Source organism: Leuciscus leuciscus (genome assembly GCF_965113295.1).
Source record: "Leuciscus leuciscus genome assembly, chromosome: 10".
NCBI lineage: Eukaryota > Metazoa > Chordata > Actinopteri > Cypriniformes > Leuciscidae > Leuciscus > Leuciscus leuciscus.
Genome location: NC_138734.1, coordinates 15,905,589 through 15,918,770, shown reverse-complemented (window position 1 = coordinate 15,918,770; position 13,182 = coordinate 15,905,589). Strand labels below are relative to the sequence as shown.

Below are 13,182 nucleotides of genomic sequence, written 5' to 3'. Positions count from 1 at the left end.
TTCCCTCTCTTTCGAAGGGCATTTACCTCAGGTCTTTTCACGATTGGATAGCTATCACACATGAACGTAATTTCCGCATGCATCACAATCATTTTGATGTGTGTGGAATGTTTAATAAGGACTCTATATACTTGGCTGAAGTTTATAGCTTTAACTATTTACAGCAAAACAAGCTGTCAGCTGTAAGTCGGTAACTTGTGTGCGCATGGTGGCACTATAATAGTATTTATAACTCCTAACTTAATAAAACAAGCTGTGTTACTATGATGAATGATTACCTCAAAATGTAGATCTGTATGCAGGTGAGAGGTACTTTATCTGAATCTCACTTTTGCTCACGTGCCAGCAATTACCCCTCCGCGTGCCAGTGTTGGCAGGTGTGCCATAGGTTGCCGACCCCTGTTCTAAAGGGTATGTGATTCAGTGTAAAAGGGAGAGAAATAGATCACTGACTAGCAGAAACAGAAGACTATAATTATGTAACACTTAATGGCTTGGAAGCACAATATCCTGTACTTCATGGTGGATTGAGTGCTAATTATGGCTTTGGTAAGGTTGACTGTTCACTCCTTCAAACAGCAGTTTAACATTATTCCACAGGCAGATGGGTTAATGAATAACAGTAATAAAGGCAGACACTGCTGCTTAGCCCAATCAGCACCAGAATCAAGAATTGACTGAAGAAAGCCACTTTTCCAGGTTGTGTGACCAATAGCTTTATGTGATTCTAATGTGAGTGTAATTGAATGGATTCCATCATATGGGGCAAGAATGTAAACAGAGAAGTCAGGACGTAAACTGCCATAGAATGGGCCAGACTGGGGGTTACCATTTAAATAACGATTACAAGCATTGGGCATCATTTAAGGCCAGCATTGTGTAGCATTTAGAACTCCAGCATTTAGTTCCTTTGTATCTGTTGGTGCGTTCAAGTCCTCTTGGGAAGTTCGTAATTAGAAGCTGGCAAGTTTTAATTACGAAGTCAGGTGCGTTAAAATCACTTTGCACATCGGGTGTGATTTTATTTTATTTAAATAAATTTTTTATATAATACATTTTTTGTAAATTAAAACATTATCGTAATTACTACAGTATTTTGTTCCTGCAACGAAGATAGTTTTATTGTAAATAAAAAAAGTATATATTTAATTCATTTTAACAAATTAATCATAAACACAGATACTGCATCCATTATTTAACACCATTTGCTATAGACTTGCTTTCCACTCTCTGATCTTTTACAGATTATAGATATATTATACTCTTCCACTTCTACTCTTCCAACGTCACAACTCAGTAACTTGTGTATCATCTAGAAATTTCGAGTTTCCCACTTGTTGACTTTGCTTGGTCGTTCATGTGCGCCAAATTACGATATATCTGACTGCACTTGAAGGGCACATAAGTCTCTATATTTTCAACTTATGAACTTTCAGCTCATGGTTAGTTTGTGTTTAAATGCAGCCATCTTTAAATTGGCAAGTTATGCCGTTTCATTTTGCTTTTGAAATATTCTTCTTATTGTTACCTTTGTTTATCCTGCATATTATTAACGTATTTATTAAAGCTGTGATTAGTATTTTACTCCTTGCCTCCAGCAAACCGTTACAGTAGCAAGCACAATGCATACATATTAATTTTAATAAAATTATAATTTTTAAAAATCAGTATGAATTAAACAAGTTATCATATATAGAGTTAGGGTTAGGATTAGAGTATATATTATAATGTCAAATTGTATGTGTATAACATTTTCTGAAAAACAGTGTGCTCAACATTTTGTGGTGCTTTATAGCAAATTAAATGTTTTGATGGCTTTTATTCTTACAGTATAGAAATTGAAGAGTTTAGTCTAATGGGTTGAGGAGCAAATATTCTACAAAACAGGAAATCAATAGGCATAACCAATCCAAATGTATGATGTTATTATGTCATGACTAAGCTGGACTAATGACATTCCTCTGTTGAGTGACTGTTGCTTTTCTCTGTATTTCAGTTGCATGTGAAATTCCAAGTCAGCGTTGCGTGGGGGGTATGGCCAGTTCAATTCAAAATCCACTTCATGAATTGAAACGGAACCAGTTGTGTTTGTCTGTTAGTGACCATAGAATAATCAACAAGTAATTAAGCAGTTAAACCTGAGTTTTAATGTGTGAGAATTCCCAGAGTTAAACAGCAGTCAGGTGGCAGGACTTTGAACAACCTCTTGGGGACTGTTGTGTTGATGCAGTTAGGAAGATAAAGAGTTTTTTTACAGTAACCATGAAAAGACTAGGGCCTGCAGGGGAAGCAGAGGACAAGGAAGGGTCTCATTTTGAGATATATAAATGGCTGAAGAACTGTTTGTCACAGATTACTTATGTTTTTCGCAGCTGAAGGTAAAGTATGTGCCCTTCAAATGAATTAGAGAAAAAATTAGAAGAAAAAAGAAAAAGAAAAGGAGCTGTCAAGAGACAACAGAAAAATCCTCAAATGGAAAGGAGAAAAGTCAAGAGGTGATCGCTAAAAGGATACGGCTGTCATAAACCTGATCAGAGATAACTGCCTACTCACACAAAAGCCGGAAGAGCAAACCTCATGCTGTGGATGATTGGTGTGTATGTGTTTGCGTGTGTGTGCACAGATGGTGTGTGAGAGCTGATGAGAAGAGTGGTGTGAGGTCTGTCCACACAGGAGGGAGGAATTAACTCCGTCAAATTTTACTGCCAGCCTCTTTCCGTCTTACAGCCATTAACATCTGCTATCTGCACAAAAACCAGCATCTCAGGTCATAAAGTACACTATAACTAACAAGATCATATCACTCTGGCACATTCAAACCTGAACACATCTTAATGTGCTTTTCATTTTCTTGTATTAACGGCTAAGATCTACATGGTTGTGCGTTGTGTACATTTGAGAGGAGACGCCATGTCGTAACCCCAACAGCCAACAGATCAGTTGGAACAAACCTGGCCTGACAGGGGCTTAACGGGGCCACTGGCCTTTGGCTTCTTACATCTGTGGAAGAGCAGTCGGCTAACACATGGAACCCTCACACGCTGCTGTATGTCCCACAGCAACATCTGCTTGTTTGAGGGTCACCGGCAGGGTGCTGCTCATTTCATACTGGGCCTGGCACACAGGACTTGGACGGACAGGTGGCCTAGCCAATCACGGACCTGTGAGCATGCTGAACCTGTCTCTAGCACCTGGTCCTTTCGTCCTTTAGTGGCTCTGGTGAACAGCATCCATGTAGCAAGCTCTTCTGGTGTCGTCTACCCACCATCTGGATATGAGAATTGCTCTCGGCAGGCACAATGACCCTCTCTCTGAGCCTAATTAATGTCATCGATTATCTTGACCTTTCAGACAGCCCAATCTGAAATGATTCAATCTAATAACAACTATAAATACAGAATGTTCTTCTTTTACAGTAATTGTAGTCCCGTCTTTTTTTCATTCATTCATTAACCCTTTTAAACCTGCTGTGTCGTCGCCGACACATCCAACCAAGCTGTATTCATGTTACCGTAACTCTTCAACCGTTTGCACTATCAAAACAATTCAAATTGCCCCTGGCAGTGGACAACATGCACTTTTCGGCAATATACGGCTTATTACGGTAATTTCATGCTTTCCGTCAGCAAATGAAAGCAGCTTTCTGGCAGAGCGGGAAGGAAGGATTTGAACAGAGAGATACAGAACACAGCAGGTTAGAGGGTTTTGGATTGCATAAAATAATAAAAGAAACGAACAAAAACATGGCGAATGAAGGAGTAGACAGCTTTTTTGTGTGTATTTAAATTCCATTTACAAACTCACCACACAGTAATGGCTAATAACTGTAATTTATCGACAGCATTTTTTATTTTTATTTTTTATTATACCTTGCACTTGAAGATAGCACATTGTTTAAAAATTTTACAATAATAATAAATAAAATAAAAAACCCAGATGAGCCTGTGTTTCTGTTTTCAGCGGTTGTTATCGGGGAATAACATACCGCTGGATGGTGCGATTGACCAATCAGAATCAAGTATTCCACAGAACCGTGTAATAACATCAGTTAATGCACTGTGAACTAACATGAACTAACAATGAACAGCTGTATTTTTATTAATTAACATTAACAAAGATTAACAAATACAGTAACAATTGGATTGCTCATGGTTAGTTCATGTTAGTTAATACATTAAGTAATGTTAATTAATGAACCTTATTGTAAAGTGATACCAGCTTTATTTATTTAAGGTACTTTAACTTTATTATGTCTGTTTGAGAAGACAGTGCCAGTGTACATTTTTGTTCCTGTTACAACCACAGAGGACTGCAGCACTGTAGAGTACCACTCTACGGACAGGATTAAACCCTCTGCACTGCTCTGGTGCATTCAAAACACAACATGCACCTCATTAAATCACAGCTTTCAGTCCAGTACTCAAGGGGGAATAATGAATACACTAATTGGAGAACAGCATCTAAAATGACCTTGCTGTTTTCTAGAACTATACATTATCTTTACAGAAGCAGACAGACAGAGAGAGAGAGAGAGAGAGAGAGAGAGAGAGAGAGAGAGAGAGAGAGAGAGAGAGAGAGAGAGAGAGAGAGAGAGAGGTGGTGACATGAAACATGACGTGTGCTCTGGTCTGTTGTTAGCGCACTGTGTCAACAGTTCAGTTGCATCAACAGTAAAGCTCCAGTAATCCACATTAAGATGAATGCAATGTACGAGTCCAATGCAGATAATGAACAGACTGTAGAGGGAGGAGAAATCGTGTAAACGAGAAAGAGCCAGCATGGTGGAGTACTGCTCCCTGCTGAGAAAGCACACTTCCCCTCTGGCTGTGAGCTGCGCTGGTGGGCCAGGAACAGAATTAGGGGGTTATAGGTAAAAAAGAGGGGCTAAAACGGGGTCTGGCTGGAGGGGTGGGGCGGTTTCTGAGCTGCTTCTCACACACTGCAGGTGTGTGCCACAGCGCCAGTCAAACTACCAACCTGCCCTCCATATGCTTGTTCTGCGCCTGCCAGCCATCTCCCGCCACTCCCCACCGAGCTCAGAGCTGGCACCTCTCGCCTGCCCCCAAATCTGTCCTCGAGCCTCGTGCCCACTCCAGCTGTCCTCCTCTGTTCTGTGTGCCCACACCAGGCAAGCGGGGCAGCCCTGGACCCCAGAAGCGCTATGGCCTGCAGACCGGCTAACGGGCCACAGTTGCCATATGGATACTGCCGCCACCAGAGCTCCTTGCTCTGTCATCCTCTGCCTCTTCCATCTGAGCGCACCCACCATGTGCTGGAGCCGAGCCTGCAAGCAGATTGTTCGCCCCCGCTTTGCTCTCGTACTCTCTTCTTACTTGTTTATAGACAATCTCCTCTTGTTCTCCAGCCCCGCAGAGCAGGCTAGACCAAACAAACATTCAGAAATAGATGAACCACTGCGGTATTCTGAGCTCCGTTTGACACGACCCCTTCATCTTCAGGCACTTTATTGTGTTTGCTTTCTCTGCATTTGCCTTGTGTGACACTTCCTATAGCCGTGCTTATCGATTACCCATAAATCCCTATATCCCTGCTAAACTTCAGGCTGTTTAAAAACACATGCAGTGATATTTGTTTTATCATTCGGCCCATCCTGTAATAAACAGATGTTGAGAATGGTAATCTTGTCATCCTCTGCCAGCCAAAGCTGATCTCTCAATCATGGCAAGCTAGCTTGGCCTTCACCCCCATTACCACAATCCTTCACTAACCAAACGGCCTATTAGGCAGCTTGTGGAGCTATATGTTATCCAGAGAGAGAGAAAGATGAACAGAGACCATGCCTGTAATAAGACTCCCTTTATAAAGGCATGATAATGATACAGGTAAACTAAAGTCTTCTCTAAACACTCGACCGACAACACTTAAAAGACGAACCAAAACACTGCTGTGATAACATCCTTACCAAAAAGCATGTTCCCTGGTTGACAACAAGCCATCAAACAAGTACAAGCATCTAAAAGTTTATAGATATAAGCAAACACAAACAATAGCAGTGTTTTTCAGGCTTAAGCCTTTTCGAAGAAAGAAAGCTTCTTTCGTCTCATGGAGACACAAACCTTACATTATTGACAAGTGGAAGAGAGGTGTTTACAGTTGAGTTCTACCCCACAGCTTTCCAACTTCACATGTCAGTTTCTCGCTCGGGGCACAAAATGTAATGGAAGACAACATGCTTCCTTACTCACACTTGGGCAACCGTACAGCAGGCAGATGCACCCATGTCAACCCACCATCCATTGACGCTGCTTCTGAGGGAATACAAACAGATAAAATAAAGGAGCCATCAAGTTTGAGAGGAGAGGTGGGAAGAGGAAGAGACAGGGAGAGTTGGAGCAAGAAAAGAGTTTCTATTTTGGGACTCTTTAAATGCTTAGCACTCAAACCAATCTGCTTTTAAATGCAGTCTGCATTTCATGGCCCAAAAGAAACGAAACAAAAAAGGAAGACGTCTTAAAGCCTCCCTTCCCAGCATGGTGGGTGGACGAGACATTGTTTACTGGTATTTGCTTCAAAATATAGTGGAAAAGTGCAAGGATTAGCCCTCTAAATCTTCTCCTACCCTTTTAAAGCATACAATCAAACATGCTTTGAAACCAAAGAGGGAGCGAAAACTTAAGGCTGAAGTGGAGTTCCTCTGGCGTGTTTAGCTTTTAGGTAAAGAGCAAGTGTACAGTATCTGAACTGTGTGAGTATCACAAATGCTGGGTTTTCAGCTTTCAGATAAAGACATTAAGGTTTTGATGGTGCATAAAACAAAAAGAAAATAAATTGTAAATAATAAATCAGCACCAAAGTAGATTGCAAGGACAGGGGTCGGCAACCTATGGCACGCATGCCAATGTTAATCACTGGCACGTGATATTAGCTAAAGAGGTGTATGTATTTAATTTAAATTAAGTCCCTCAAACTTGCGTACAGACATGCATTTTGAGATAATCATTTCTCATAGTAACACCCTGTTTTAAATTAGGAGCTATAAACATACCTGTCAACACTCCCGTCTTTCCCGGGTTTCTCCCGTTTTTTAGCCCTATCTCCCGGACCCCTCCCGGTTTGTTATTTCTCCCGGGAAACTCCCGTAATTTGCATGGCCCAAACTCCTTTATGAATAATCGGACCAATATGTTTGTCTAATGTTGACCAGTTGCCAGATCTTGTATTAAATGCATTATATTCACACAATCCACAGACCATATACAATTTCAACCCGTTTGTCACCTCAACCTGGCAACCTATAACCCAGCTGCGCAGTCGCGGAAAGTTTAACCCGAAAGCGAGCCGACAGACATGGCAGGTGAAGGCGGTGTCCCCGCAAAGAAACTGAAGTACAGTTGTAACCTACCTCTTGCTATTCTCCAACCTATTCTTTAAATTGCTGTTTTTTCTGAAGTCACAAACTACCTTTTAACCAATCACGTCAACGTGTGATCGCCAACGAGTGGATCTCTGAGCTGGTGCGATAGAGTGGGGATGGGGCTAATTTGCATATTCATAAAACCGCATGTATCAAATGAGGCAAGGGTGTAGAGTTACATTCAAGCTATTTTAAGGCATGAAGATTCTTTTTTCAAGAAAAAAAAAAGTTTAAATATGTCATTTTGGTGATCAAATATGAGTTTTAAGGGATAAGATTATTGACTACAGAGGGACTTTAAAGGCCCCCTGAAATCAAAGTTTTAGTTTTTTAGCTTTTAGTATAAATATGTTAGCCTTAAGGTTATGAATAAGCTGGTGTGTTCCAAAACAATGACAAAATTCACATTTAGGAGATATAAGCATTCAAAACTTACAGTCTCTCACTTACACTAAAATGAATCACAGACTTTTAAGACATCATCGCGACTCATCACATCTTCTGTCCAATCAAATGCTCTCTAGAATCTAACCATATTGTTCATGGAGCAATATGATGTGTGTTCGGTTACTCAAACACATTTGAGTTTTATTCCATTTTCCAACTGTACGTTGGCTAAGAATGAAATGGCTAGAATTTATTCACATGTCTACTATTGAATCCAACGTATCATCAGCGCTCGGATTCGCTTCCATGGTGCTTCTGTTATCCCTAACTGGTCAGGTCAACACTATTAAAAAGTTCATCTTGTTTTGTTTACCTTTTTTAGAACCTACCCACATATTTGTCTCGTTATTTTTACACAGCTATATTCTGCTATTTTGTCTTTATTTGAGGCTACAGAGCACATATAATCTCTAAGGTTTACCTGCAGAAACCTAATAAACTGTTTAGTCCAGCACTACCTGTTTTTTTAACATTATTACTGGGCTGCTACTGCCAGGGTTATGGTGTTCTGGCAGAGCAGTGATCATCTTGCATTGCAAGGGCTATGTAAAGGTTCAGCAAAATACAAACAAACAAATAAAGAAATACATAAGAAAATAGCATAACGGTTTGGAACAATATGAGGCTAAATAAACAATGACTTTTTGGGTGCACTATTCATGATCTTCAGAACATATATACATGGATCAGTCCATCATTTATTTGGAAGGCCACTGAGCTTGGGCCTACTAGTCATTTTGCTCTGTGACTTCAGTTGTGCAGCTGACAACAACAAGAGGGACAATTCCTGTCCAAGAATTGCAACTGGTTTTGTGTGTCACTTGTTTCATTTGGTAACCTGTAATGGCCACATAAATATTAGAATGTAAAAATAAAGTGAAACTATAGAGCATGTTAAATTGACAGAGCTTTTTTTGTAAGTTAACCACACAATGAGCTTCTAAAATGATGCTTGAAGTGTGCTTGAAGAATTCACATATTAGTCAAATACTGAGACCCATGAAACGCAGAGAGGCTTGACAGATAATACAAGCATGTCTGTTTTTGTGAGATATGCCAGCCTTGTTTCTCAGCTGTGTTGGACACACTTTTCAGCTGGCAGTCAGACCACTGATGCTGCGCAGCGTGTCATTTACAAAATGTAAACACTGACTCACACACTAGTAGATCGCTTTTCTGGACGACTAGTTGAAAGAATGAGTAGTCATACAAACCCTATTGTGTAGTTTGCATGTTAGTAAGAAAAAAAAAAGGGAAATTCATGGGTGAATGCATATAGGAAAGCAATTATAATTAGTAAATATAAACAGTAGGGGAGGAAGAAAAGGCCGGGAACAATAATCAACAACATGATCCGCTGACCTGCCCTAATGGTAAATCCATAGCTATAGATTTCCCATTGCGTGTTCATGACCCTGAAGGAACCGTGATCAGTTTGTACACTCACCATCGACATACAAGCAGCCCCACAGCTCCTTGCAATTTATAGCCTTCCCATCGACTCAATGAAAAAACATGACTGCAAGGTGATCTTTTCTTGTTAACATGCTCATGAACCACAAAGAAAAAAACATGTATTGATCATGGCTATCATAGCTAATAACAAGGCAGAAGACCAGTAAGGTGCTTCATTTTGGCTTCAAATGCAAAAATAATATGCAATATGCACATATAGTTCTGATGCTAAGTTCTTATTGAATGAATAACATTTAAATCCGTAGTAAAATAAGTTTCTGTCACTTATTATCTGCAACCAGAAATCACCTACAGTTAGACTAATTAACTATATTACTTGGCAGAATAATTGTTTATTCTGATTAATATTAGTAGTATTATTTAACATTTATGTGTTTTTTTGGGGTTTTTTTTGGGGGGGGGGGGGGTCAACAAAATGTTTTCATTGGCTCAACATATTATTTATGATTGAGCCCATGTTAACAAGCTATTGCCACAATTGATCAAATTCAATTCACAGAAAATCAATTAGGCCAACTGAAAATATTTTATGTGACCAGTCACTAGAAATTTTGAAGTTGAAGAGGCATATATATATATATATATATATATATATATATATATATATATTTATTTATTTTTTTACAGTGAAAGGATCAACAGGAAAACAACAGGCACAGAGAACATAAAAGTAAATGCCCTTCATCAGTATTGTTAATGATGAAAGCCATCATTTAATGATGTTAAAATGCAATGTTAAAATGCTCAATTTTATCAGTGTCAAATTGTCTCTTGTCTACAGCTCATGTGGACAAGATAGCTTTAAGCCACTGAAACTAGGCTTAGTTTAGTCACAGGTTTACAGCAGATCACAGGGATCACTTTCAATTGAAGGGCTTCTGACTGTCTAAAGACTCATGGCTCAAGGAAGCAGCAGTCGGCTTTCATAGGGCACATCTTACTTTAATATCTTCTGTTTTTTCGCCTATTGTGTCTTTGTTCTTTTTTCAAGGTGCAGTAACCGTCACATAACTCGTCTATCCCTTTGCTCTGGCTCCTCCAGTATCCCCTCTGGCAAACAAACCTGAAGAAAGCTAACACATGCATGTGCTTCCCTGAGGAGGAGCGCTGCCGTTTTAAAAGCGACACAGTTGATGAAGAAGAAGGATGACAAGAAATCTTGGACCATCAAAGACCGTTTCTGTGGAGTAAAACTGAGGTGTTATACTTAATTCTGTCTATGTTCTATAAAACATACTTGAAATCTTTTGCCGTTCTGGAACCAAAAACAACACGAACAACACAAAACGTTTTTTTAATGGATGTCAATGGAGGAGATATTATAACCATATATGGAGCTTACAACGCCTCGTTTACAATGCATAACTTCAAGTTTAACGGTACAGGACATTAGGAAAATATGAGATACGGACTACATGATTTCACATTACTTTACTAAAAATCATTCAGTAACCTTGCCTTGTTTTATAATAAATAAATCAAAATTGTATCAAATACATTTCAGAGAATATTTTCAGAGAAGAGTTATTCTCAATCTTTTCCACTTCTCAAATAGTATTTTTAATTGCTTTAAACAAATCAAATTTATGCAATTTTGCCTATAAGGTAAACATACTTTAAGATGTTTATATATTTTTAATGGAAACAGATTATTTTTTTGCAGTGTAAATAATTGTCTGACTCAGTGCGTCACTGACAAACCATTTTAAAAATAAAACGTTCATATATTACAGTTTCCTTCAAATTCATCCTTCAAATACAATGATATTTTTCATAATATTGGGAAGAGACAGTAGCTTATCATTAGGCTACTGACTGTGCATGACACCAACTGCAAACCAGCGTGCTGTACAGTACTCATCGGACCTATTCAAACCGGCCAATGGACCGTTAGATCACCGAGTGAGTGTCTGTCATTATGCCATTATGTTGCTAAGCCATCTGCTTAGACAAAGTGCGCTTCATTGATCATTATTCGTGTGAAAATATCTTCTCAAAACATGAGTTCTGCTATGTAGAACACAATTTAAAGCAGAAGAGTGCCCATGCGGTACACACATATTTACGCTAAGTACATTTTTTATAAATCCTGATATATGCATGGAAAATTACACACATTCATGGCTTTTTTTGTGCGTACGCATCGTTTATACATCAGGTCCCAGGATCGAAGTTGCCTATTCCTTTTTTTAAAGATTCTATCCATCTTATTTTGAAATACAGAAAAAAGCATCTGTAAATGTGTGACATTTCCAATTCATTAGGAATATGTCAAGATATTTTCCATTACCTTCACACATTTAGTATTCAAACAGACAAAATACAGCATTCAGATATGTGGCAAAAGTATGTGACACCACACCAAGAAATGTCAACCGGGCAATATAGAGTAACTGTGATACTTTAAAGGTGCAGTAAGCGATTTCTGAAAAACGCTGTCGAGAGTGGATTGGACCGAGCACCACAACAAACTTGATAACCAGAGATAGCAAGAGGGAGAATTGAAGAAAGGCTGTTGAAAGGGTGATGGCTGAGAGACATTACAAAAGAGAAAAGCTCAGAGGAATATCACAAGACACATCCAAAGACAACTGAGCGGTTGTGTGGCAAAAATGCTGTCCGAGGGTGATAGAGACTTCACAGAATTCAGAGTCTGATAGCAGCAAGCCTGTCTACCCTGATACCAGCACCACTCTCAGGCAACTGAAAGAGACCTAGCAGGACTAGACTTAAAAAAAATAAAAATAATTATATATAAAAAAAGGCAGATTAAAGCACTATATTTTCTTTGGTAACTAAAAACACTATCATGGAAATAGTATGGAACTTTGTGAATGACAGGCATTCCAGTTCTGCTGCGCTTTCTGCTGAGTTCTGCAGGTGCAGATTCTGTGTGGGCTTGGTGATACCTCTCTCTCTCTCTCTCTCTCTCTCTCTCTCTCAGTCTCTGTAATAATTAGCGTACAGCAGGCAGTGCTCTCTGTCTCTCTCCTCTGTTCCTTTAATGTGCCTCTTTTTTCTTGTCAAGTAATCATTGAAGAACCCGTGCGTCTGACACCGTCTCCAAGGCAACAGCGCTTCAGATGGGAAGGCAGGCGATGTGTGTACGTGACACACACACACACACACACACACACACACACACACACACACACACACACACACACACACACACACACACACACACTCACAGACACACACATAAACATAGTGATACTTTGACAGAGCACAAGGCCGAGTGTACACAAGATGATCTGGCAGAGTTTGCTCTTTTGTGGGTTGTGTGTTTGTTTCAGAGAGATCTCTATAAGCAAACACGTTAACTGCGGCTGATGACCCTGATATCTGAATATGACCAAAGATAACACACCTACACACACATGTTGGTACGCCATTATAAGGATTTTACATAGGGGTCATGCTTTTATACTGAGACCCTATTTTTATAATGAATCCCCTAACCCTAACCCCATTGCTAAACATAACTCTCTCACAAAAAAAGAAAAAAAAAAGAAAGTTAGTATGTTTATTTAACCATTTCAACACACACACACACACATTTTCATGTTTTATGGGGACATGATTTTTATACCGTACAAACTGTATATTATATCCTCTAACCCTAAAACCTACACATCGCAAAAACTTTCTGCATTTTAACATTTTCAAAAAACATATATATATATATATATATATAGAGAGAGAGAGAGAGAGATAGAGATAGATATAGATATTATAATTTATAAGCTGTTTTCCTCATGGGACCAAAAATGTCCCCATAAGGTCAAAGATTTCTGATATTGCCATCCTTCTGGGAGAACGTATGGAATACCTGAACCACACACACGCACGCACGCACTTTCCATAGACATAATGATTTTTAT

General features: G+C 39.2%; 1 protein-coding gene and 1 long non-coding RNA gene across 4 annotated transcripts in view; one reads left to right on the top strand and one right to left on the bottom strand.

Moving 5' to 3' along the window:
* Positions 1–13,182, bottom strand: part of gse1b (Gse1 coiled-coil protein b) — a 245,807-nt gene that overhangs the window by 79,349 nt on the left and 153,276 nt on the right. The gene's annotated exons all lie outside the window — the stretch shown is intronic.
* On the top strand, positions 880–4,651 carry LOC309508666. Its single transcript, XR_014209656.1, has 2 exons — positions 880–4,268; positions 4,569–4,651. It is a non-coding gene; the product is annotated as an uncharacterized lncRNA (long non-coding RNA).